The sequence below is a fragment of the Castor canadensis genome, chromosome 14 (genome assembly GCF_047511655.1).
Source record: "Castor canadensis chromosome 14, mCasCan1.hap1v2, whole genome shotgun sequence".
In the NCBI taxonomy this organism is placed as follows: Eukaryota; Metazoa; Chordata; class Mammalia; order Rodentia; family Castoridae; genus Castor; species Castor canadensis.
Window position 1 is genome coordinate 106794543 of NC_133399.1, and position 25264 is coordinate 106819806.

Consider the following 25264-nt stretch of genomic DNA (forward strand, 5'->3'; position numbering starts at 1 on the left):
GCTTTTCCCAGACTGGCCTTGAACTTGAGATCCTCCTGCCTCTACCTCATAAATAGCTGGGATTATAGACCTATCCCACCATGCCCAGCTTATAAGATCCTTTCAATAAAAAGGGGAAAGATAATCCTTTCGATAAAACAGGGAAAAATGAGGACATTGTGACAGATTAAGAATCAGTAACTGAGGCAAGGAGATGGAGGCCTCACAAAGAGAAAGCCAAGGTTATCAAATGGAAAATCTGAAATGTGTGCTCTTTGAGGTTTTTACATAGAGGTGATATCTCCTGAAAGCAGAGCTTTCCTTCTTTTCTTTTGTTTTGTTGAGACAGGATCTCACTAAGTAGCTCAGACTGGTCTCCAGTGCCAGTCTCCTTCCTCCACCTCTTGTGTGCTAGGATTACAGGTGTGCACCACATGCCTGGCAGGGGACTTTCCTTCTGAAGTAAATTCAGTTAGCAATTGTGCCCTGAGTGTGAACCTGGATATGGAGAGTGAACCAGGAATGCCCGGGGACACCCAGGAATGACCTGGTGGTGATAGTACTGACTGGCTCCTTGTCATCTGCTTTGGAACTTGTCGCCTTAGAGCTTGTTGTGGCTTAGGAAGTTGAAGGGAAGATGAACTGACTTGCAGGCCTATTCCCCTAGGGTCCTGCCTGCTTCCTTCTTACAGCCACATCCTCTTTATCACCTCAAACCCTTGTCACTTCAATGCATCAGTAGTGCAGTTGGCCTGGCTAAACTCAACTCCAGAAAGCCCTTTCCTGGGACAGTGTCTCACCCTTGAGATTTGTCCAGGCAGGACTGGCTTTTTGAGTCTGCAGTGTAATTTAAGGAGTCTACAGGGTTGCCATCCCCTACTCACGCCTAAAATTCCACCTTTACTGATTCACGCGGTTAACAGCCAGTGCCTGGAAGGAAAAGTCAGAGAAAGAAGAGGCCAGCAGCTTGTTTCTGAATTTCGCTTGGGGGTAGCCCATGACCAGGGTCATAGGGAGACCTCTGAGGCTACAAACTGGAATGTCTTGCAACTTCCCCGTAAATGCTGACAAAATTCAGTTCAGGGACCCTGAGGCTTTGGCACAGGGAAAGAGGCCTTCAGAGACTGCTCTGGGAGGGGCAGAATCATAGCGATGAGCTAGCTTTGGCCAAATTCAGGCCAGGTCACGGCATTTCCTAATGCTCAACTGGACTCTTGTTTGTACTCTGTGTGGTTTATTTGTGTTCTTGTAAAACATGAAATAAAATTGCATGCTGGCATCCGGGTATTTTTCTCTTTTGGAGCAAACTTACTATTATTCTAAGAATTTACTACCTTTAAAGTTCTACTGAGTGTTCAAATGGTAATTAACGGGCTGGAATGTGGCTCAAGTGGTAGAATGCCTGCCTAGCAAGCCCAAGGCCCTGAGTTCAAATCACAGTACCACCAAAAAAACCCCAACAAATGGTAATTAGCAAGCTCTTTGTTTCTTTGCTGGTCGCTAGCTCTGATCTCTCTTCTACTCATTTACCTCCCAATCTTTTCAACTCCCTCCCATCAACTACTATACACACGTGTGGACTGTAATCTATGCACACCGTTACCATCTGAGAATGGCTGCATGTGGACATTTACCAATATCAAGTGCAAATCCAGTTTCACTGCCCTTGGCCCAGGCCCTTCCTCCAACTCTAGTATTACTGGAGCCCTCTACCCAGTGGCTTCAGGCTCTGCTACCTTTAGACCTTTCACCTTCAAATGGCAGCCCTCCCAGGAAAGCCTGCTGTTCAGAAGGACAATGTGGAAACCCTGGACCAGGTTACAAGGTTTGGCTTTGGGCTCCTGTTTTGCTCCTGTCTCCTTAGGAAGGGTTCTGAAAGACAAATAGGAGTCAGCGGTCTCCAGTGGAAGTAAGATCTCACCACGTGCAGGGGAAAATATATGTGATGTGCGCCAATGGTTAGAGCACAATTACTCACAATGGCCAAAACGTGGAAACGACCCAAGTGTCTATCAACAGATGGCCAGATTAATGAAATGGGGTGTACACATGCAAGAGCGTTATTCAGCCATGAAAAGGAAAGAAGGGTTTTTGTTTTGTTTGAGATAAGAGTTTTGTTGTGTAGCTCAGGCTGGCCTAGAACTTGCTATGTAGCCCAGGGTGGTCTTGAACTCACAATCTTCCTGCCTCAACCTCCCAAGAACTGGGATTACAGGTGTGTATCACTATGCCTGGCTAAGAAGGAATGAAGTTCTGATAAGTGATCCAACATGGATGAACCTCTAAAGCATTTGCTAAGTGAAAGAAACCAGACTCAAAGGACAAATACTACATGGGTCCATTTACATGAAATATCTAGAATAGTAAAATTCATAGAGATGGAAAGCAGATTAGAGGTTTCCAGGGTCTAGGGGAATGGAGGCTACTGCCTGTTTTTGTTATGGGTGATGAAAATTTTTGGCAACAGTACTGATGGTGGCATAACAGTGGGAATGTAGTTAACACTACTGAATTCTACACTTCAAACTGTTCAAGACAAAAAAGGTTAAAATGGAAAATTAGGTTATATATATTTTATCACAATAATAAAAGATAGTTTTAAAAAGCATGTAACAATAATAAAACTATAGCTGCAACTCAAGATTCCTGGCATTGGTTGGAACCAAAAAGAGCGACAGAAAAGAATAGTATGAAGGCTTAGAATCGTGAATAAATATAACATTTTTGGGGAAAGGTGACATAGATAAAGTGAAGGACGCAGGCAGAAGGCAGCAAAGAAAGCTGGAGAGCCAAGTGGGTGTCAGATCAGGATCTTCACGACCCATGCCAAAGAGTGCCCTTGGCCCAGGAAAGGTTTCTAAGCAGGAGGGAACATACATGGTGAGGTTTGCCTATGGGAGAACTCACCCCAGCAGGTGTGCGGGGTACAGCACACTTGACACGGGTACCGGTAGTAGAGTGACAGTCAGTACACTTAGGGGTCACGCAGGCAAAGGTGACAAGCACTAGTGTCCCCAAGGACCCAAGAACCAGCTTAAGCAACAGAAGACCCACCAGTTCCTGGTCTTTTGACTTGCTTCTCTTGCTCTAAGGGAGCCTTTGGGAGGCCTCTAGCTCAGCTGGAGATCAAGTCCCTAACCAGAGGAGAAAGCCATGTGGAATTAGCTCTGTGATAAAGGTCACCTGTGTGAGCCCTGGACTCACTACCCTAAATGTCTACCTTCCTAGCATTGTTCTCTACATCATTCCACTGTCGTGGGCCCAGGTGTGGGTCGTTGCTTTGAGAATTTTTAAGTCATTTACCCAGGCATGTTGGAGCATGGGAGCAGATGCTCTGTCCTCATGTAGGTAGCTTGAAATGAGCCATGGAGGGCGAATTTACAGCACAGACATCTGGAGAGCCACAGTCATTTTCACTGTACACCATGGACTGGCTCTGGTTCTCTGCAGCTCTAGCAAGAACAAAACAGATCCTGAAGTATAAGACAGGCTTCACTCCTCTGAGATCTGGGCTTCATAGCCCCAGGACGGAGGCAGTATTCGGTGACGTCCTAAAGCTTCTCACCCCCGTGCATGACCTGCTATCTGGTGAGGAAGCCATTCCACCCCTGTGGGGTTGCTCCCCAAGTGGCTGGGTCTCTTGTCAGACTTTGAATCAGAACCTGGAGTTCTTCAGTCCCAGGAATTGTGGGAGCCCATAATTCCTTCCCACAATTGTTGAGCAGGTCCTCTCAGCCCAAGTCCCTGAGGTTCAAAGGCGAGAGATGCTGTCCTTCCCCAGCCCAGATATGTGGGCATTGGTCACATCAGATACAGTTTTTATCATTTAGTGTGTGTAGTTGTCATAAGATTACACTTTGAGTTCCCAGCTCTCGTTCCTGGGGTTCAATCTTACCCCCTACTATCTTAAATTGTGACCTTTTTTGCAAATAGGGTCATTGCAGATGTAGTTAGTTAAGATGAGAGCATACCAAAGCCCTTCCCCTCATCTAATATGACTCGTGTCCTTATAAAAGGGAGAAGGTGGACATAGGCGTGCATACAAGGAGAATGCCATGTGACCATGGAGAAGGCCCAAGGAGAGCAGACCTGGAGCAGATCCGTCCCTCCCAGTCCTCAGAAGTGGATTCCACCCCACAGTGACCCCTGGCACACAGACGTCCGACCCCATGAACTGTGAGATAGCATGTTCCTGTAGTCTCCGCCACCCAGTTGGAGGTAGTTTGTTAGAGAGGCAGAGCAAAAGAACCCACTCAGAGAGGCTCCCTTTCTCCTTTGTGCCCCACCGGGCTTTGCACACCAGCAAAATTGTTAAAGTTCTCAAAAGCCTCAGAATTTTTTCTTTATAGATAACATTACTTAGAGTGAGAGGAACCTGCAATATTACAATGCCATTCAAAATTAGAAGTAGTTCCCACAGCTTAGAAACATTAAAGCTATTTAATAAAAATAAAAGATGCAAGATGACGCAGGGCTGGGGGTGTGGCTCAAGTGGTAGAGTGCCTGCTTAGCAAGTGAGTTCAAACCCCAGTACTGCCAATAAATAAATAAAGTAGAAAGAAAGAAATGCAAGGTACATTAAACTGAGCTACATATTAAGACTGTCTCCAAAAAAAAAAAAAAAATCGTGGGTTACACAGTTTTGTGGTGCCTGTTACATAGACCTCAATTATTCTCTAAATAGACAGAGACTGAAACCAGAGATAGAAACTACTCATGCAAGCCAGGTGTGGAGGTGCACGCACTTCTGTAATCCCAGCACTTGGAAGGTGGAGGCAGGAGGATCTCGAGTTCGAGGTCAGCCTGGCTACACAGTGAGCCCCCTGACACAAATACAACAAAAAAAGACACCATACCCTGTGCTGGTTTCTCCATCATCTTGACCTCATTTAGTTTTTTTCGTGTTAAATTGTTTTCTCTAGTTTCAAAAGCTTTCCCTAGTCTTAGAGTTGTTTAATGTCCACTTATGTCACTACAAGGGAGGTGGCCCCAGCAACTTTTAGGTTCCCGTTTTGTTTTTCTATTTCCAAGCCAAGAGGTAGCAGCGCAGGGTGTTTTTCCAGTGGCGCCCGCCAGGGGTCAGCGCAGGCTCGGGGTTACCCTGTGGCGGCCCACAATGCACCGGGCTCCGGGCCCATTCGGCCAAGCTGAGGGTGGCGACCCAGCCCAGGGTCCACGGGTGTGTGGGTGGAGCCCCCGAGGGGGCGGGGCTTAGCCACATGGGCGGAGCCTTATATGAGGGGCGTGGCCTGCTCGGCGGGGGCGGGGCAGGGACTGCGGCGCCCTCCGCGGTTGCAGTTGCCCGCTGCGGCGGACCTCGGCATCTAGTGCTGTGGCAAGGTAGGAGGCTTTTGGGGTTTGTCCCCTGCTTGCGCGGGAAATCCTTTTTTAGTCACGCGAGTCGGAGAAGCCTGAGCTGACAGTTCGGGGACTGTCGCTCACCTCTCGCCGACGCCCGGGTTGACGCAGGGCGCTGCTAAAACTCTTTGTGTGGTCCGCTTCTCCCGCCCTCCTGTCCCCGCCGGCCGTGGGGCGTTTGTGGCCGGGCGCGTGCGGAAGCGTGGGAATTTGGAGGCAGGCGAGCGCTCCTGTCCCTCCCCGGGCGCGCGGACCTCGGTGTCCCCAGCCCCCCCACCTGCCACGTGCCCCCCACGCTCCCAGAGGGGCGGCTGCCGGCAGGGCGCCCAGCCCAACAGGACGGCTCCCCGACAGTCCCCTGCCTGGCCCTGGCAGTACAGATGGCCTTGGTTTGGGATCGCGCAATTGAGCTTTTTTAATAAGTGAAGTTTGGTGGATAGGAGGCACTGCAGTGGCCCCATAGCTTAGCTGTGGGCGTTGGTGCCCCTCAGGCAGTTTCTGGCTCACACCTCGTGTGTCAGGTCAGGTCTGTCTCACTTCCTGTTACTCCTTGGCAACAGTGTTCCAAAGGCTCCAGACGGTAATGCTAAGGGGCTCCACCTCCACCCACTTCAAAGCTTAGCCCAGTCCTCCGTCCCCATCCCCAGTGTTAAACAAGTCCTATTTTTAAAGGCATGTTTTGCTTTTTCTTAAAAAAACCTTCATTCTGTATTATGTCCGTTCCCATAAGTATCGATTGATTGCTTTTGCTCGTGAACTTTAAGCAGTTTCTTTTGTTGTTTAGTAATACAGATAATAGGAAAACTAGCTAAAAGATTCTTCAGGTGAATATGAAGAATATCCCAACTAACAAGCTAGCTGACAGTACAGGGCAGTAGATGGGAAATCAGCCAAGCTGGGTCCTATGCCATTTCTGTCACTGAGAAGGTTGAACCGTTAAAGTTATCCTTACTAGTCCTTTCAAATCTAAAATGCTAGGAATGAACGCAGTTACTCTTTGCTAGTCACACCTCTTAACATGGTAATCAAAATAAAGGAAGGAGGTGAGTCTAGGATTCTAAATCTTTGTTAGGCAGACTTTGTTTTTTTTTTTTTTGGTGGGACTGGGGTTTCAACTCAAAGCTTCCTGCTTGCAAAGCAGGTGCTCTACTTCTTGAACCACACCTCCAGTTCATTTTGGTCTGGTTTTTATGGAGATGAGATCTTGAGAAATTTTTTGTCTGGGCTGGCCTCAAACTGTGATCTTTCAGATCTCAAGTTCCCAAGTAGCTAGGATTGCAGGCATGAGCCACCAGTATCTGGCTTAGGCAAACATTCTTAATGGTCCTTAACTCTGTCTCTGGGTACTTCCTCTACAAGTGTCATTTCTCTTTTAAAATATGAAATTATGGATTGCTCATTATATGTGTAATTTTCTGTTTGTAGGATATCTGCATTTTTCAATCAAATATTAAAATTCCTTTAAAGGTATTGTGTATTTGTGAGTTAAAGGCTACAAATCCTCACATAATTAAAAACAAGGGAAAAAAATGCATCTTACCTGTATGTATTTGTGATTTCTGTGGTGACATTTGAGGAGTGACAATAAGCCCCAAAGAGAAAAACCAAAATCTAGCAGGTGGTTAACAGTCACTAACACCGATAAGAAGAGCAGGGCACTATTTGAACTTAAAAGGAGTGGTTTAGGGATTTTGCAGTAAGATCACTGCACAGTGGACTGCAAGCCCGGTTAGGTGGTCTTCTTCCAATCCTCCTGTGCAAAGGTGCTGACGCTGTGAACAAGATATCAAATCCTGAGATGTGCGCTCTCTGAAAATAAGCAGATCAAGGGTAAGTACATGCACTTTGGGTTAATTTAAGGAACAGGTGGCCCACTGCTTTGTTGACCTTCCAGTGCCCTTTGTGCTTAAAAAAAAAGGCACAGCTGCCACAGTCCTTGCTTCTGTAGGAGGTAAATTTACCCTGACCTACAGCCACAGCGTGGAGTTTACGGGAGTCTGCAACAACTGGCTGGCCTGTCAGCTACTCATTTCTGGACCTGCTGAGTCCAGACTGGACTCACTGCTGTAGCCCACCCCTGGTGGAAATACCACAAGCAGGCTCTGCTAATGGGCTGTGTCGCCAGGACCTTGGAAGTGTTTGACACTGAAAAAGCCATAGCATCTCTCAGAAGAACCATCTAGACCCAGGTGACTCAGTTTAAAAATGTACCATTGATTGATTGATGCTGGGGATTGAACCCAGAGCCTCTACCACTGACCTATTCCCCCAGCCCCCCACCATTAATTTATTTTTTTAATTTTGGCTCTACTGGGGTTTGAACTGAGGGCTTTGCACTTGTTAGGCAGGTACTTTACCACTTGAACCACTCCCACAATCATTTTTGCTTTTAGATATTTTTCCAATAGGATCTTGTCTTTATGCCAGAGCTGGCCTGGACTGCAGTGCTCCTCTTTACACTCCTAAGTAGTTGGAATAACAGGGGTGTGCTGCCATGCTCAGCTATTGATTGTGATGAGATGGGGTCTCAGTATTTTTTGCCCGTGTTGGCCTCCAACCAAGATCTTCCTGATCTTCACCTCTCAAGTAGTTAGGATTATAGGTATGAGCCATTGTGCCTGGCTCACATCATTCATTTTGAAGAAAGAAAGGAATACAGAAGATACCTCAGAACACGTTCTCTGTCTTACAACTTTGTGGTACCATTTTTCTTTCTATTTTTTTTTTTTTTTTGGCTGTTTGAACTCAGGGCCTTGTGCCTGCTAGGCAAGTATTCTACCACTTGAGTCACAACTCCAGCCCTGTGGTGCCAATTTTTAAAAAAAAATTATTAGACAAGGATATTAATTATTAACTTACCAAGTCGTGCAATATGATCTGAATGAAAGTTAATCGTGTGGGAAATGTCCCAGCCTCCAGTGTGGAAAGCACCACCCTTTTTATTCATGCTCAAATATTTGTTCAGTAGACATCCTAGCTAGAATTGGAAATATGATAATTTAACTCCTGACTGTAAGAAACTGATCTAGGCAGGTAAGTCAACCCAGAGACCATTATAATACTGTGTGAGTTTGGTGTGATGATGGGTTTCTGCTCATAGAGCTGGGGCTTCCTATTCTAGTCTGATGAGCTTGGGAAAGGACTTCTGGAAAAGCCAGTGCCTGAAATCACTAAAGATGTCTAAGGTTATTTTAGCCAGAGGAGAGGAGAGCACTCTAGGGGGAGGGGACAAGCATGAACAAAACCATGGAGGAAAAGTAGCAAATATGAAGAAAGATAAGGAGCAAGACTGAGGAGGGAGGTAGGGGAGTCAGATCAGCAAAGGCCTTGTAAAGGTGAGGGCAGCCACTGAAAACACAGGGAGAAATATGGGAGCAGGTTTGCCTTAAATAACTCACCCCAGGTTCAAGAAGGTTAGACTTAAAGAAGCTAGGAGGCAGGAAGAACTTGGGAGAATGGAGGGGGATTAGGGAAGAGTAGAGGAGGGTGTAGCATTTGTAGAATGCTTTTCACACTTTTCAGCTTTCTCACATGTGATTTTGTTAGGTTTTCTAACCACCCATTGCAGGCAGTGGAGTAAGATTGATGGCTTCACTGTGTAAGTGCCCTTGCCTTCCTGATATGTAGAAAAACCCTACAAATTGAGAAGTTGATACTGAGGCCCGTGGGAGGAGCCGGGGCAGGATAAGCCCCCGTCCCAGTCTCATTTTGAGCAGAGAGACTGGGGTGAGACATCCTTTCTAGGCAGATCCACACCCTGGAGACGCCTCTCATGACTCAGCCTGGTGCTGAGATGAAAATGCCCGGCTCCTTTAGCAGCTCTGTCTATGCATCTGACACACCCTTGAGCAAAACAGTATGAGGCTCCCCGAGAAAATGAAGCATAATTTGCCACGTGATCAGCAATCCCACTTCTGGGTTAAAATCCAAAAGAATTGACAGGAGAGACTTGAACGGATACTTGTATTTGCAATAGCCAAAAGGTGGAGGCAACCCAAGTGTCCCTGGATGGACAGATGATAAATAAAATGTGCAATGAATGTTAATCTTCCTTAAAAAGGTGGGAAATTCTGACATGTTACAATATGGATCGATCTTGAAGACATTGTGCTAAGTAGTATAAACCAATCACAAAGGACAAATACTGTAATGACTCCACTTGTTTGAAGTCCCTAGAGTAGTCAAATACATAGAGGCAAAGCAGAATGCCGGTTGCTAGGAGCTAGGGAAAGAGAAATGAGTTCGTGTTCAGTGGGTGCAGAGTTTTGGTTTGGGAAGATGAAAAGGTCCTGCAGATGGCTGCTGGTAAGTGTTACACATCGATGTGAATGGACTTAATATCGTTGAACTAGACACTTAAAATGGTGCAAATGGTAAGTTTAATGTATATTTTATCCTACACGCAAAAAGTCCCACTGAACACAGGTCCTAGGGCCTTGTGACAAATTTGTGATAAAAGGAAGAAATGTAATCCAAAAAAGTAATCAAAATCTCATAGAACCAAGCCCAAGGAAAGAATGCTAGCATTCTAGATTCCTAGAAGACAGATCACCAAAGCAGAGCAGAGGTACTGTTTAGTTTAACCCACTCTTTTTACAGAGAAGGGGGAGGCCTAGAGTTATCAAGTGACCCATCTAGGGTCACTGAGCAAGATCAGGCAAAGTAAAACCCATCCTTCCTGGCCAGACGACTAGGGTTTGGTACTAGCAGAGACTCTCCAAGCTGAAAAAGGCTGTGCTCTGTTTTTTCAAGTAGAAAGCAAACCATGTTTTTCATCTTGGTCAGCCTTCTTGCACCAAATCTGTAGGAGTACTATTACTGAAGGAATGTGGACGCTGGAACCGGGTGGTTGATTGATGGCTCCATCTAGGTATCGAGGGGGAAATGGTCACAAGTCAGAAGTTCATTCATTATCAAAAATTGGAGGGCCTATGATACTCTAATTTCCTTCTTTTGTGGAGTAACAGCTGTCTGACATCTTTGTTGTAGATGCTCTGTCAGTTGCCCGTATGCATAAAACTCCTCTAAGCTATAGAAACCTTCATTGACTCCTGGAAAGGTCAATGAGTTGGGAGTGTGCATGCGTGTGATATGAGATGAAGGCTGCCTGCCAAATGCCTGAGAGTTGGATTCCAAAGGAAGCTCTGCAGAGCAACAGGACTCTTCGTAGGACATGTAGGGCTCTTAGGTGCAGGCGGCTGGAGCCCACTCTTGGAACTCACCCTGACCCAGACCAAGAATGGGGACTGTGGAGGACTTGTTGCCTGTATGCAGGGCTGCAGTGAGACATGCAGCAGAATCCCCAAAATACAGTCAAGAAGAATGATACTCAGATGTAGAGATGTCAAGAGGTGGGAATGAATGAGAACAAGAATGAACAGAATGCAATCTGGGAGGACAGATTCCAGATTGTGAATGGATGACTCTTCATAACTGTGCATAAATGTGGGTAAAGCCTTTTTTGTTGTTATGTAATATTTAGACCTGCCTGCTTCCTGGAGACCTGAGATGTAAGATACAAGATAAACTGTAACTCAAAAAATAAGGCACTAGAATGCTTGCCTAGCAAGCACAAAACCCTGAGTTCAAACCCACCCTCATCCCTTCCCCCCGCCAAAAGAATAAGGCACTAGAATAGTTTGGTAAAGCAAGCAACAGTGTTGAAGCCACTTCTCAAACTCTGGGGCCTTGGAAAAGTTACCCAGTGTACCAGAGAGTCCCACTTCCTCATCTGTAGAATGCAAATAGCAACAACTTTACAGGGTGGTTGTGAGAATTAGAAATACACCACTGTATTCACTCTGCAATCACCAAGTGTTGAGATAGTGCCAGTCCTGTGTTAGGAGCAGTAGAGAAAAAAACGTGTGAGCTGTGGTCTGTGGCTGCTGGGGTGCAGGACAGGCCTGTGGATGGAGATGTAGAGTGAGGGGTTAAGAGGTTTACTGAAGATGGGTGCACAGATACGTGGCATATTCTAGCTATTTATAAAATGCTAAAACATAAAAGTGATCTAACAGTGGAAAAAATCCTGTTCTGCACCTGAGAGGAGACGTTTTGGCATAGAATTGGACTTGACGTTTTTTGGAGGCTGTAATTGGAAAGGAAACCAGTTGGGTTGCATCAATTTCTAATTCTGGCAAGATAAACTATACAGATTCAACTGTAGAGAGGACATTTCCTGGAACTAAACTCAAGGAAGGATTTGTCACATGAGTTCTCTTGAATATGGTTTTGCAGCTGTGACTGACGGTACCTTCAAGGACATTTTATGCATAGCCCTGAAGGCGTCCTCCAGATGGATGGCTTGCATGTTTTGGCACTCTTACCTTTGGTAGACACGCTGGCATTCTCATGGAACATGTGAAGTACATGTTTGAGAAGTTGTCTGAGGTTGAGTCATCAGAAGGACCTAGAGAAATGGGCAGAATTGGAAACCCAAGTGGGAAAGGTCTCATTGTCCTGAACTCCTGAGCTCCTTCCCCTCACTTGTGGGGACAGGATCCCTTGGCACAAAGTAAGTGCTGAGAGGCCCAGCAGGCATTTAGGTTTTGAAATGAGAGTAAGTTCCGCTCCTAATCTTGACAAGATAGCAGACCCCAGGACGATAGTGCTGGCCGTGATGTTAGACCAGGGACTAACAACCAGCTGGTGAGCATACTTCAGATAAATGGAACATGAGATAGTATGATGCAGTGGGAAGACAGGGACTCTGGGGTCTGATGTTAAATAAAAAGTACAGGAAGCCATTGTTTTAAGTAAGCCCCTGCACGAGGCCCAGCAGAGCAGACAAAAGATCAATGGACGTTCCATATCATTAAGCTGAAACTAAGCTGTTCATCTGGCCCTCCCAGAGATCAGGATTAGAGGTACCAGCCAGGTGTTCATTTGGCGTAGAAATGAAATTCTACCCTGTTTTATTCCTTACACACACAAAAAGGTAACCTAAAGCAACTTGTTAACTAATCAGTTATTTTCCTATTTTTTTGTCTCCCTGCTCCTCCTTATAAGAGGAATAGCTTTGAAATGATCAATTTTTTTTCCTACTTTCTTCAGTCCTTCTCTATTAAACCAACTTTTTCTGCTCAGCCCATTGAAACTGGTTTTTTTTTTTTTTTTTGAGACAGTGTCTCAAGCTGCCCTTGAGTCATCTTCCTGCCTCTTTCTCCTTAGTGCTGGAATTACAGGTGTCTACCACCATGCCTAGTCACTTACTCTATTTTATGAATCTATTCGGTTCTATTCTAGAATTGAAAGTAAGGCCAATTAAGATGTTTAAAACAAATTGTTGTAATTTTGTCCTTTGACACAGGTAGATTTGGTTTAAATCCTACCTCTGCTGCTTGCTAGTCATGTGACTTCACAAATTAATTTTTCTGATCCTCAATGGGGTATTAATATTTATTTTATATTAGTTGTACCAGTTAAAGATAAGCAATATAAATGGTAAAAAGGGAAATACTGAGCAGTCCCAAATTTAGTCACTAGGGAGGTTGGAGAAAGAGAAAAGAGAAGTTAATCAGTTAACCAACAAAAAGACTGTGTTGAAACTGACAAATCCGTTGCCAGACAGTTAACTGCAACCAATCCAGAAGCAACAACTACTTTGCCTTATGGACTGCCCTCCAATCACAAAGCTTTCCCTGCCTTACATAACCCCGCCCCTCTCTAATCTGTGGCCAGTGCAGGCTCAGTGTAAACTCTGGTCCAGCCAGCGTTTTTCCTATTGCTATCTAGCCTTTCTGCTGATAGTTTGTGGAAACTTGTCCCATCTGGCTAGCATCTGTAATGGCTCAATAAACCCTTTAGTCCAGAGAACCCTCTGTCTCAAGAGTTTGGATAGACACAAACAATAGTAATAACAATAATAGTTAACAATGCTTTTGTGCCTTCCTGCACATCAGGCTCTGTTGTAAGGAAGGCTGGATGGACACTGTTTCATTTATTATAGTTGTGTGTGTGTGGTGCTGGGTATCAAACCCAGGGCCTTGTGTCTGCCAGGGAAGTGCTCTGCTGCTGAGCTCCGCCCCCAGCCCCTCATTTGTTTTTACTAACAACTGTCTGTGGTGCACACTACCTGGAAGCTAGTGGAGACTCCACAAATGGCATATATTAGTATTACCAGCATTGCATAATTAATAAAGATATTAGACCTTACCTCACTGTCTGCTTTTGAAGTTCATGAGCTCGGAATGATGTGTAAATTTTTAAGTGGTTGAAAAAAATTAAAACAATATTTTGTGGCCTACGAAAATCATCTGAAATTCTAATTTCAGCGTCCAGGTTTTATTGGGACACATTGATGCCCTTTGGTTCACATATTTTCTATGGCTGCTTTTGAGTTACAGCAAGAGTTGAGTAGTTTGACAGAAATACGTGTGGCCCCCAAAGCCTAAAATATGCACCATGTGGCCCTTTACCGAAAACATTTGCTGACCCCTAATGTAGAGCAAGACCTCCAGGGATAGCTACAGAACAACGACAGACACCATGTCAGTGTAAACAAGTCTGTTAACAGATGGACTCTAGAAGGAGCACAGATCCCATTTGCCCTCACGTTGGGACCAGTGGACAAAGGCTGTGCTAGGGTTATTCCAATGTCAGGGTGCACAGGGTTGGGGGAGGTGATGATGGCTCAGGTTAGGTCACCTCCAGGCTCTGTAGCTAAGCCAGGCTGGAGCTAGAGCATAGTGAAGCAGACTGAGAAACCTGGGATTGAGCCACGTATGGTGGTGCACAACTGTAATCCCAGCTGCTTTGGAGGCTGAGGCAGGAGGATCACTTGAGCTCATGAGTTTAGCCTGGGCAACACAGTGAGACCCTGCCTCTATTTAAAAAAAAAAAAATGAGGCTTGGTGCTGGTGGCTCATGCCTGTAATTCTAGCTACTCAGGAGGCAGAGATCAGGAAGATCACAGTTATGAAGTCAGCCCAGGTAAATAGTTTGCGAGACCCCATCTTGAAAAGAAAAAAATCACAAAAAAAGGGCTGGTGGAGTGGCTCAAGGTGTAGGCCCTGAGTTCTGTAATAAATTAATGAATAAAATAAAATAAATTGAAAAAACAAGTGAACAAACAAAAACCTGGGATGTATGAACTCTTTTTTTTCTTTTGCATTTGTTTGCTTTTTTGTATTTTTTCCTTCAAAAATTTCTAATTTTATCTAAGTGAAGCCAAGAGAAAATAATGATTCACACCTGGACTAAGATAGAGGTGGAATTTCTTAACTTCTATCCAGCCATGAGGCATTGGGTCTGGCCCCTTCTCACCTGTTTGGGCTCCTCTCCCCATCTCCCTCTGCCTGTTTCTGCTCTTGCTTTGCAGCTTACAGCGCCCAGAAGCCAGCTTCATGCCTCTCTCCCCACTGACAGGGATATTGCTTTGATCTTTGTGTGCTGGAAGCTTTGTCCCCACTGTGGTGGTGTGAGAGGTGATGGAACCTTTGAGAGGTGGGGCCTCTCAGGAGGTCTTTAGGTCACTGGGGATTAATGCTGGCCTGTGGAGTGAATTCTTGCTAGAGTGAGTTTTTATGAAAGCACAAGCCTGACTTGTCTCACCATGAGAGCTCTCCTGCACCTGTTCCCACCATGGTGGTGCCATTTGCCTTGAGGCTCTCAAGAAAAGCCAAATCTATGGGGTTGCCTGATTTTGGACTTTGAGCCTCCATAACTGTGAACTAAATAAACCTATTTTCTTTATAAATTATCCAGCCTTGGTATTTTGTTAGAGTAGCAGAAAATGGACTGATACACCATCTTTATTAACTTCCCAGCCTGGAGACATCCTCAGTCAAGACTCTGCTGTAGCATCTCCCCTTCAGTAGGGTCTCCCTCAGTCTTTCTGCCCATCCTGAAAGAAATGATCACGCCACCTTTTTGCCTCCCTCTACCTCCCAGTACAGCCCCTGTCACTCTGAGTGACATTGATCAGTCTGTGGGTACTTTTTTTTTTTTTTTTTTCTTAAAGACAGAGTTGCACTATGTGGCCCAGACTGGCCTTGAACTTGCCATCCTCCTGCTTCAGCCTTCTGAGCACTGGGATTACAGGCATGTATCACTACACCTGGCTTACCTATGGATTCTTTTTCTTTTCGTGGTACTGGAGATTGAACACAGGACCTCTTGCTAGGCAAGTGCTGTACCACTTGAGCCACACCTCCAGCCCAACATGAAGAACCTGGAAATTATAGGTAAGAAATGGAACAGATAAATGAAAATTTAGGCAAGGAAAAGGTCAATGGTGGCAATGTTCCCACCTGAGTTTTTTGTGTGCGCATGTTTTCCTTATGAAGGCATTGAGTAATTCACTAGGAAATACTTTCGACTATAAAATATCAACAAAAAAAATCACTCAGATAGTATTGGTATCATACCTCTTGGAAGGTGGGTAGCAGAAGACTCCATTGTAATTCAAAGTGGGTGTTTCAGGAGGGCTGAGACAATATGGTTCAAAAACTTTGTTAATGAAACAAAAGATGAGGATAGAATGTGAAACTTGCAAATGCTAATGTGGCTGTCAGAGGTCTTTCAGCCGTCTTGAGATGGAAGAGCCTTATCTTCCATCTGTGAAAGCATCGTGTTCTGCTCTTCAGAGAATTGCTGCCAGGAGCTCTGAATTCTTAAGGGCGATCACTGAGACCTCCAGTTGTGTGTGTATGTGTGCGTGCCTTTTAACATCTAGAAACATTGTCTTACTCTAGCCCTCTGGATCTTGTCGGCCACTCTGGTCCCTGTCACATCATTCTGTGAGATCCTCCCATGGCTTGTCTCCATCTTGGCAGACTACTATGCAGAAAAACCGACAACAAAACTTAAAAGTTACTTGTGCACTCCACTGATGCGAAGTGTTTACTTTCAGACTCCATCTTTTCTTCAGCTCTCTAGATTTTGGTAAAACTAGAATGGTTTCCGTCATCCACTGGACCCTCGTTGCTTGCAGTCTATTTTCTCTTTCTCTCCTGCTCTCCACAGCACATTTACAAACAGCCTCTATCCTCCTCAGCCCTCCTTGGTCTCAGGAAAGGACCTGCCGCTATTTCACGGAGCAGGTCCAGGCCATCAGCTCCTGCTGCCTCCTGCTGTGCTGCACCTACCTGAATAACTCTGCACCCATCCTTCTGTCTTCCTGTCTTGGTCCAGCCCTTGAACTAGGGCCACCTCTTACACCCGTGGGATGGCCTATGCTCTAGATCTTCTCTCGCCTCCTTCCTCTTCTACATTCTTCTCCTTAGCTTTGCTCCTATCTCATCTGTCAAAAACTGTCTTCCCACCTGGGTATGGTAATGCATGCCTGTACCAGCACTCATGATTATGAGGCAGGAAGGTCACAAATTTGAGGCCAGCCTGGGCTATCTTACCGAGACCCAGTCTTCCTCTAGCAAGTCTCCTCAGCCCAGCAGGACTCTTAAAATTGTGTGTATGGATTCTTCTTCAGCTCAGCCCCTTCAGTGTGCCTTCCGCTCCTGTCTGTCCACGGAAACTGTCACAGAAGCCACCCCTACTTCCTCGCTGCTAAATCCCATGCATGTCTCAGTGTGTACCTGACTCGTCTCTCAGAAACACTTGGCTTGCGGTCCACGTGTTTCTCTCTGAGAAACGTACCTCTGTTGTCACATGCTCTTTGTTCTTGGGGTCATCTTTCTGTGTCACTTCTACCCTGGACTCCCACTCTAGCTGTACCCATCTTCCTGGAATTATTTTCTGCTCCAAGTGACAGAGTCCAGCCTCAGATGGGATTAAGCAACCAACCAACCAAACACCACCTGCAGTGAAAACTCCAGTCAAGGTAATGTGGACCCTTGTCCATGAAAACCCAGAGGTAGGTCCAGGCATAAAATCAGGTTGGTGGGAACAGTCAGTCACATTCTGTCTGTCTCTCCCCTCCCTCTCCCACTGTCTTTTTTTCTCTGTGTCCCTGCATTCTCAGCCAGCCTTCTGCCAAGTGGTAGAGAAATGCCATAACAACTCCAGGCCTAGCCCCCGTCCTAGCAAATCCAAGGAACGGTTCCTCCCAATTTCCTAAGCTGGATGTCTTGAGTTGTTTAACAGTCCTCTTCCTCACAGCTGCTTAGTCACCAGCTTCTAAATCTCCCTCTCCCTACCACCCATTTTCTCACTCAGCTTCCTATCTTCTGTTTGATTCCTGCTGTCGCCTCGCAGTCTGTCCTGCAGTTTACTCTTCCCATCACGTCTTTCAGAAGTGCTCACTGGTGGCTTAGCATGGTGGTCCCTGCCTGTAATCCCATCTACTCAGGAGATGGAGGAAGGAGGATCACAGTCTGAGACCAGCCATGGCAAAAACACAAGACCCTATCTGAAACGCAAGCTGAAAGCAAAAGGACTGAGGACATGGCCCAAGTGGTGGAGCACTTGCATACTCAGTGCAAGGTCCTGAGCTCAATCTCTGATACTGCCCAAAACAAAGCACCAAAAATTTATTGGATCCCATCACTTCTGTAACCCCCCACCTCCACCCCATTAGTAGTGTGCAAAAGGCAGCTCCCCTTATGCTCTGATGGCGCCTGTGTGCTCCTCCTACTCACCTTTCCCTCCATCCCTGTTTGCTGCAGTTGAGCCCCAGGTGCCAGGTGGGCAGCCCTTTCCCAGCTCTTTCCTCAGACTCTTCCTCCACCTTGGCTGCCTCCTGACTCCACCCACTCCTGACAAACTGCTTATTCTGTGACTCCACACTGCAGTGCACACATGTGCTTCCTGCTGGAGCACTCTGCTTTTTCCATCTGAGCACTTACCGCACTGTTCTAACTGCTTTTTAAGTCACCCTCAGCTGATTATAAGGACCACGAGAGAAAGAGTTCCCTTGTTTTGTGAACTGCCCGCAGCGACATGGAGTGCACACTTGTCAAATTGTGAAATAACGACATGGAGTGCACACTTGTCAAATTGTGAAATAACGACATGGAGTGCACACTTGTCAAATTGTGAAATAACATAAGATTCAGTGGCACTAGGTGCTTTACCCGTTCTCTTCTAGGTTTAAGATCTACTGTGAAATCTACAGATGTAACATTTACTCTTTTTCTTTATATGCTTATCAGCCCTCCCTAAAGAAGGGTAGAGTTGTAGAGTGAAAAGATCTGAGTTGTCGTCTAGCACTAATTCATTTTGCTTAACAAGTTAGGAAGGAGGAGCTCAGACTCAGAACTTGCCTGAGCAACGGAGCCGTTTGTGATTTCATCATTGGACTTGAATTCAGAGCTCTTGACTTTTTATCCAGGGCCTCCCATATGCTGACCACTCACTCTTCCCCTGAGCTGCCCACCTCCTCCTCCAGCCAGTATTAGCACTTTTTTTTTTTTTTTAATTTTTGGTGGTACTGGGGTTTGAACTCTGGAATTTTTATGTGCTTGCTAGGCACTCTGCCATTTGAGCTGCGCCCTCTTAGTCCTTTTTGCTTTAGTTATTTTTGAATAGGGTCTCCCATTTATGCCCAGGCTGGCCTGAATTAGGATCCTCCTATTTATGCCTTCTGTGTAGCTTGGATGACAGGTGCACCCCAGCACACCTAGCTATTATTGATTGAGATGAGGTCTCACAGACTTTTTGTGTGGACTGGACTCTAACTGTGCATGAACCTTCTGATCTCTGCCTCCTGAGTAGCTGGGATTACAGGCAGGAGCCACCACTCCAGGTCCAGTTAATAGTTAGTATTTTTATATAATACAAAGGAATCATACTGTGTATAGCATCATTGTTAGAATATGCTTACTGATCTCCTGTACATCTCAGTAGATTCTAACAGGTTTTCAGGATGAGAATTGCTCCCTAGTCTACAGATGCCTGAGGGTCCTGGAGGTTTCCCAGCCTCATAGTTAGGGCTGATATCTAACTGGTTGCCTGTGAAGAACCTGAAGTTACACATTTATTCGTTGTTTGACAGTATCACCTTAGAAGGATAACTGCTGAGTAGACATCATCTGGATTTGATGATGTGAGGAACGAACACTGGTGCTGTGGAAAAGAAGTAACAAAGCAACTTAGCTCTTGGTATTACTGCTTTTCTCTGTCCTGTCTGTGGCACTCACTGACTGTCCCTTCTGTAATGTGAGCTTGAAGTGAAGGTTTGGAAAAGACTAGCAAGAGTTGCCTTCTAAAAATAATTCTAACAGAATTGGGGAAGGGTGAAACAAAACAAGGAGTACTGACCCTCAAAAAGAAACTCACAGAGAAGGGAAAGGCAGGTTTAAGTCCTATTGAAAACAGATGTTTGTGCTTAAGTTAAAAAATTCACATGCAGCCCTTGACCCAGCAAACCCACTTCTGGAAGTCAATTAAACACATGAAAACATTTAGCTCTAACACATTCATCTCCACCTTGAGTTTTTTTGTTTTGGTGCTGGGGATTGAACCCAGGGACTCACACATGTACTGCCTTCCCTCAGCCTTGCTTAGATGGACGATTAGAAACAACCAAAAATTCTAACGTGAAAGTACAGCAGAATTCCTGTTAGGAATTAGAAAAGGATTTATGATTTATTAATTAGAAAGCATAAGCTATGAAAAGTGTGTAGCTTCATCTTTTCTGTGAAGAAAAATATGCAATAACTAGGAGGATATTCATAAATAATATGGTGGTGATAAAATAAAAATTTTCTTTTGTTTATCTGTGTTTCATACTTTGTGTGAGTGTGTGTCTGTGTGTGACTGAATGTGTGTGGGGGGCTGGGGACTGAACCCAGGGCCTGTGTATGCTAGACAAATTCTTTATGACTTGAGCTACACCCCAGCTCTATGTTTCAGGCTTTCTACAACCAAGTTTTATAAAATTGTCTTAAAGATAGCAGTCTATTTATTTATTTTGTTTGTTTGTTTTCACTTTGAGATGGGGTCTCTGTTGCCTAGGCTGACCCTAGACTTCTTGGCTGAAGTGATCTTCCTGCCTCAACTTCCCACATACCTGGGACTACAGGCATCATTTATGAAATTGTTTTTCTTTTAAAAACCATTCCAAACCTAATAGTTTCTAGTAATGTCATTATTTTGCCTAGCTTATTTTCCTCAAAAGTAATTTATAGTAAATAATTGCTAATGGTTGAGGTCTTATGGGAAGGAATACATTTCTTTTACTGTCTTGCCTTGGCACCACTTTTGTATTAGAGGTGGTGGATTCTGAATGACAACTATTTAAGCTGGAGTTTGGTGAGAGCAGGTTTTATTTCCAATCTAATTATGAATTCTCTCTTTTGGGAATGTTTTGCTTTCAGTTCACTGTCTAGTAACTTATAGAGCACCCCCTTCTTGTTCCTACCCAGCAGAGATACTGGAAGTATCAGTGGGGCACAGGGATGTAGCTCAGTGGTAGAATGCTTGCTTAGCATGGACAAAATCCTGAGTTCAGTCCACAGGACTGAAAACACAAACAAAACAGTATTGGTGGGCTCCATCTCTAGGATGAAATGTGGTTCATGTCACCAACTGAGGTGGCCCCAGGATGTCTGGTAACTCTCCCCATAATTACTGTGAACATTCAGTAGTTCACTTCACCTTGACTTTGTGAGCTTGGGGAAATAAATTAATTGCTTTCAGCCTCAGCTTCCTCACTTATAAAATGATTAGTCAAATATATTATTGATGTAAGGATTAAATAAGATACTTAATGTAGGGTGGGGGCGTGACTCAAGTGGTAGAGTGAGGCCTAGCACTGCCAAAATACAAACAGAAATTCTTCATGTAGAACACCCAGCATTCAGTAAACTCAATAAATAGCAACTGTTAAGTGGCTGATATGGACCAAGTTTTGAAGTTCAAGTTCATTCGCTCAGCAAGTATTATTGAATGGATGGGCCAGAAAGTGTTCTAGGTGCCTAGGTTATTTCAGTGAACAAGATGGGCAAGAATACCTGTTTTTGTGAGGCTTACATTCAAGTAAATGCAAAGATTAAATAGAATATAGTGCAATTCATGGCCATTGACAATAAGAATCATTGCTAATTTAGGGCTGGGTGTATAGCTCAATAGTGGGGTGCTTGCCTGGCCCATGTGAGGGCCTGAGTCCCATCCCCAGCAACACACACAAAAAAATTACTGTTAATTTTGTACTTATTCTAAGCTAGCCACTGTGCTAAGTGATTTTCATAGATGACCTTACTTATTAGTTCTGATGTGAGGTAGGGATCGTTGTTGTTTGACACCATGGCAGCTGAGCACAGAGAGGTGCTATGAATTAGGTAGACAACAGGTGGAGGAGTCGTCTGACTAAAGCTCAGGCCTAACCACTGCCCTTTCCTCCCTCATCACTTGGTGAGTCTTGCTTCAGCCTCGGTGTGAGGTTGTCATTTTTGTTTACGGTTCTTTCTTGCCATTTACTAGGAGCTGTAAGGGAAAAAAAATTGAGATTTCCTCGATTTGTATTAAAATTCCTCATCTCTGCAGGAACTGATCAGAGAAGCAATAAATACCAGCTCTGCTTAGAATGTGTCTGAATTGATGAGGAATTGCAGCTGCTGGTCTTCTGCAGATAACAGGTCTCAGGGAGAAGTCAGGCATTGGGTGGGTTAGGGAGATGACCAGTGGCGTTCCTTGCTGTTGACCATCCTCCTGGCTTGTAAAGGACACAGAGTTGGTGATTCTTGTCTACATCACTTCATTTCCTGGCTCTGAGCCTTTGGAAAAGATGTCATCCAGTGCTGAATATCCTGTTTCCTCTGTGGCTCTGAGGTAGCCCACTGTCTGCAGTGCTGCTGGGATTTTAGAAATTATTATTAGGATGTGCTTCAAAGCATAAAGAATAATATCTGTCCACCACTTAGCTTTTTGTTATTTTGGTCCAGGGAACTGAATTTAGGGCTTCACACATGCTAACTGTGTGTTCTGCCACTGAGGCACACCAAGCCCTCCACTTACCTTTACATGTACATATGTGTGTGTGTATATATGTATATATATATATATATATATTTTTTTTTTTTTTTTCAAACAGAGGATCTCTATGTAGCACTCTGTTTTGGAGCTTGCATTCTTCTTTCAGCCTCAATCTCCTGAGTGCTGGGATTATAGGCTTGCATCACCACTCTGCCTCTATTTAGTTTTGACACATCTTTGCATCCTGCCTTTGTGTTCCAGATTCTTTTTTTTCTTCAATAGAAAGAAACTATCTATCTATCTAGCTGAAGTCCTCTGTGTACCTCTCCCAATTTCACTCTTGTCCCTCCTTACCTTCCAAAGGCCAACACTATCCTGAATGAGTTGTGTATCATTACAGTGCAGGTTGTCATTCTGTCACTTACACATATGCATCTCGGATAACAAGGCACTGTCGTGTACCATTTCCTTGTATACGTGCAGGAGTTTTTCTTGCGCTGTAATCACTCACTGGGTCTTAGTGAATGCACACTGAGAGGGTCAAGTTTCCTTCTACAGTGCTCGGACCAGTGATGGGCAATAGGATGACATCTGCTTCTTCTCGACCCTAGTTGAGTGTATGTTTTCTGACTTTGGTCATTTTTTTTGCCAGTGTGATGCCTATGAAATGAAGTCTTGTAATTGTGTGTTCTTGGTTATTAGCAAGGTTGAACACCTTTTCGTGTGTTTATTGGCCATTTGTGTCTCCTCGTCATTGAATTATCTGTTCATATCATTTTCTTTTTATCATTTTTCTTACTGAGTGAAGTAGTTCATGTTCATTGTGTATTCTGGTTACTAATCCTTCATCAGTCATATGCAGATGAGACCAGACAGGGTCATGCTATATAGCCCAGGCTGACCTTGAAGTTACAATCCTCCTGCCGCAGCCTCTTGAGTGCTGGGATCACAGGTGTGTATCACTGCCCCTGGCTTCTTGCTCATTTTTTTTACTTTGTTCCTGATTCATTTTGATTTCTAAGCAAGTTTAACTTTAATATAGTCAGCTATTTCACAATCATTTCTTTATCATTTTTGCCTTCAAGATCTATTTTTAAACTGCTGCTTCTATCCCTTAGTTATACGTATGTTATCCGATAGTTTCTTTCTGAATTAAATAATATTTTTCACCTCAATCATGTGAGCATTGCACATGTAACTCAATATATAGAGTTGAAGCCTCTCCTCCTGAATTTCAAATTTTATTCTATGATTGGTGTAAGATAGGAATCCACTTAAAAAAAAAAAGGATAATTGATTGGCCAGCACCTGTCTTGTGTCGTCTGTCCCATCACCACTGATTTGTGATGTCTGTCCCATCAAGTTTCCGTCTGGTAGGAGTTTATCTGGGTCTCCTTTGGTTGGGTGATCTGGGTGTCTATTCTTGGACTAATCTTACAGCGTTTCAATTCTATATCTTATAGTGAGTTTCAGTATCCCATAGGGAAAGGTGGCCTACCTTGTTTATTTTTCAGAATTATTTTTTCCTATTCTTAGTTTTTTGTTCTTCCATATAGATTTTAGAATCTGCTTGTGTAGTGCCTTAAAAAACAAAATATTTGATCTTTACTACTTTCCCAGGCTTCATGTAGACCACTCCTTCCTGTTGGCACTGGATATGATGATGTTTTCCTTCCCGGTACACTTGAACAACAGTTTTGAATTCCTGAGTTCATAGGTAATTTTGTACAGATTTCTTTTTTCCTTTTAAAAACTATGATAAAATACATGTAACCTAAAAGCTTTCATTTTAGCCACTTTTGTGTAAAATGCAGCAGCATTAATTATCTGCACTCACATTGTCTGGCAGGTACCACTACCATGACAAAACTGTTCCATTTAGCCAGAGTTTACACCTCCTACGGGTGACTGAGATCCCACTGTGCCCATCTTCCCGTGTCGGTCGTTTGGATCATTTCCATCTTTTGGCTGTTGTGAACAAGTGAACATTGGTGCACAAGTATGTGTCTGTGTTCTTCTTTTCAGTTCTGGGTCTATTTACCTAGGAATGGGATTGCTGTGTTGTGTGGTCATTCTGCATTTAGCTTGTGAAACTGGCACAGTGTTTTCCACAGTGGCTGCCCCCCTTTGCATTCCCATTAGGAATGGCCAAGGGCTCCGTGTCGCCATAGCCAGGGAGGTGGGTATGGAGTGGTATTTCCCTGAGGTTTTCATTTGCATCTCCCTAGTGACTAATGATGCTGAACATCTTTTTGTGTGCTCATTGGCCATTTACGTGTCTTCTTGGAGAAATGTCTACTCAATCCTTTGTGCTTTTTCCACTTTTATCATTTTTAAGACTGCTTTTGAGTTCACAGCAAAACTGAGCAGAAAGTTCAGAGAATTCTCAGCTACCCTGTCCTGTTCCACATGTATGGTTTCCCCACACCCAAGTGGTTCATTTGTTATGATTGACAACCCTACCTTGACACGTATTATCACCCAGAGTCCACAGTCTTCATTAGGGTTCATTCTTGGCATTGTATCATCTATGGGTTTTGACAAATGCTAATGACATGCGTTCATATTACAGTAGCATATAGGACACTTTCACTGCCCTAAAAATTGTCTGTGCTCCACATACATGCCCCTCTCTCCCTCCTACTCCTCTCTCTTTGCACACTTTAAACTTGAGTTGTATTATTTTGGAGTTGTTGAGTTGTAAGACTGCTTTTTATGTTCTGCCTAGTTTTTAAACCATATTGGACATGATTTACAAATGTTTTCTCCCAGTTGGTAGACTATCTTTTCATTTTCTTGATAGTGTCTTTCGACATAAAAGTTTTTCACAAGATCCAGTTTAGTTTTTCTTTGGTTGCCTGTGCTTTTAGTGTCATGCTCAAGAAGACCATTGCCTAATCCAAGATCATGCAAATCTGCTCCTGTGTTTCCTTCTAAGAATTTTGTAGATCCAGCTCTTAACTTTAGACCTTTGATCATTTCAACTTAATTTTTATATTTGAGGAAGGGTCTAACTTCAGTTTTCCCGGCACTATGTGTTGAAGAGGTTTGGATGTCCCGTCATGATCGATACATTGTAAATGCTGGGGTTTGTTTCCGGGCTCTAAATTGTATT

General features: G+C 44.2%; 1 protein-coding gene across 3 annotated transcripts in view; it reads left to right on the forward strand.

Moving 5' to 3' along the window:
• The first annotated feature begins 5251 nt into the window (after positions 1–5251).
• The window catches only part of Extl3 (exostosin like glycosyltransferase 3), a 126259-nt gene continuing 106246 nt past the window's right edge, over positions 5252–25264 (forward strand). Inside the window, exon 1 of one of the 3 annotated variants that reach the window (XM_074055246.1) lies at positions 5252–5319. The gene's annotated coding sequence lies outside the window, so the exon portion shown is untranslated. Of the gene's footprint in view, positions 5320–7145; positions 7168–25264 lie in introns of those variants that run through there. The other 2 variants (XM_074055247.1, XM_074055249.1) reach the window with 2 other exon arrangements.